Source organism: Bombina bombina, chromosome 3 (genome assembly GCF_027579735.1).
Source record: "Bombina bombina isolate aBomBom1 chromosome 3, aBomBom1.pri, whole genome shotgun sequence".
Lineage (NCBI taxonomy): Eukaryota > Metazoa > Chordata > Amphibia > Anura > Bombinatoridae > Bombina > Bombina bombina.
This window is the reverse complement of record NC_069501.1, coordinates 20704883-20707468: the sequence shown is the minus strand read 5'-3', so window position 1 is coordinate 20707468 and position 2586 is coordinate 20704883.

Below are 2586 nucleotides of genomic sequence, written 5' to 3'. Positions count from 1 at the left end.
CTAAGTCTAACACTAACCCTAACGCCCCCCTAACTTAAATATTAATTAAATACATCTAAATAATATTTCTCTTATTAACTAAGTTAATCCTATTTAAAACTAAATACTTACCTGTTAAATAAAGCCTAATATAGCTACAATATAACTAATAATTATATTGTAGCTATCTTAGGATTTATTTTTATTTTACAGGCAACTTTCAATTTATTTTAACTAGGTACAATAGCTATTAAATAGTTATTAACTATTTAATAGCTTACCTAGCTAAAATAAAGATAAATGTACCTGTAAAATAAATCCTAACCTAAGTTATAATTACACCTAACACTACACTATACTTAAATAAATTATTCCTATTTAAAACTAAATACTTACCTGTAAAATAAACCCTAAGATAGCTACAATATAAATAATAATTACATTGTAGCTATATTAGGATTTATATTTATTTTACAGGTAACTTTGTATTTATTTTAGCTAGTTAGAATAGTTATTAAATAGTTATTAACTATTTAATAACTACCTAGCTAAAAGAAATCCAAAATTACCTGTAAAATAAATCCTAACCTAAGTTACAATTAAACCTAATACTACACTATCATTAAATTAATTAAATAAACTACCTACAAATAACTACAATTAAATACAATTACATAAACTAACTAAAGTACAAAAAATAAAAAAGCTAAGTTACAAAAAATAAAAAAATAAGTTACAAACATTTTAAAAAATATTACAACAATTTTAAACTACTTACACCTAATTTAAGCCCCCTAATAAAATAACAAACCCCCCAAAATAAAAAAATGCCCTACCCTATTCTAAATTAAATAAAGTTCAAAGCTCTTTTACCTTACCAGCCCTTAAAAGGGCCATTTGTGGGGGCATGCCCCAAAAAGTTCAGCTCTTTTGCCTGTAAAAGAAAAATACAACCCCCCCCCAACATTAAAACCCACCACCCACATACCCCTAATCTAACCCAAACCCCCCTTACAAAAACCTAACACTAATCCCCTGAAGATCATCCTACCTTGAGTCGTCTTCACTCAGCCGAGCAGCGATGGAACCGAAGTGGACATCCGGAGCGGAAGAAGTTAATCCTCCAAGCGGCGCTGAAGAAATCTTCCATCCGATGAAGTCATCATCCAGGCGGCGCTGAAGAAATCTTCGATCCGGGCGATGTCATCTTCCAAGAGGCGCTGAAGAGGTCTTCTATCCTTGCGATGACATCTTCCAAGCCGGGTCTTGAATCTTCCTCCCGCCGACGCGGAACCTCCTTCTTCACCGACGGACTACAACGAATGAAGGCTCCTTTAAGGGACGTCATCCAAGATGGCGTCCCCTCAATTCCGATTGGCTGATAGGATTCTATCAGCCAATCGGAATTAAGGTAGGAAAAATCTGATTGGCTGATGGAATCAGCCAATCAGATTCAAGTTCAATCCGATTGGCTGATCCAATCAGCCAATCAGATTGAGCTCGCATTCTATTGGCTGAGCCAATCAGATTGAGCTCGCATTCTATTGGCTGTTCCGATCAGCCAATAGAATGCGAGCTCAATCTGATTGGCTGATTGGATCAGCCAATCGGATTGAACTTGAATCTGATTGGCTGATTCCATCAGCCAATCAGATTTTTCCTACCTTAATTCCGATTGGCTGATAGAATCCTATCAGCCAATCGGAATTGAAGGGACGCCATCTTGGATGACGTCCCTTAAAGGAGCCTTCATTCGTCGTAGTCCGTCGGTGAAGAAGGAGGTTCCGCGTCGGCGGGAGGAAGATTCAAGACCTGGCTTGGAAGATGTCATCGCAAGGATAGAAGACCTCTTCAGCGCCTCTTGGAAGATGACATCGCCCGGATCGAAGACTTCTTCAGCGCCGCCTGGATGATGACTTCATCGGATGGAAGATTTCTTCAGCGCCGCTTGGAGGATTAACTTCTTCCGCTCCAGATGTCCACTTCGGTTCCATCGCTGCTCGGCTGAGTGAAGACGACTCAAGGTAGGATGATCTTCATGGGATTAGTGTTAGGTTTTTGTAAGGGGGGTTTGGGTTAGATTAGGGGTATGTGGGTGGTGGGTTTTAATGTTGGGGGGGGGTTGTATTTTTCTTTTACAGGCAAAAGAGCTGAACTTTTTGGGGCATGCCCCCACAAATGGCCCTTTTAAGGGCTGGTAAGGTAAAAGAGCTTTGAACTTTATTTAATTTAGAATAGGGTAGGGCATTTTTTTTATTTTGGGGGGGTTTGTTATTTTATTAGGGGGCTTAGATTAGGTGTAAGTAGCTTAAAATTGTTGTAATATTTTTAAAATGTTTGTAACTTATTTTTTTATTTTTTGTAACTTAGCTTTTTTTATTTTTTGTACTTTAGTTAGTTTATGTAATTGTATTTAATTGTAGTTATTTGTAGGTAGTTTATTTAATTAATTTAATGATAGTGTAGTATTAGGTTTAATTGTAACTTAGGTTAGGATTTATTTTACAGGTAATTTTGTATTTCTTTTAGCTAGGTAGTTATTAAATAGTTAATAACTATTTAATAACTATTCTAACTAGCTAAAATAAATACAAAGTTACCTGTAAA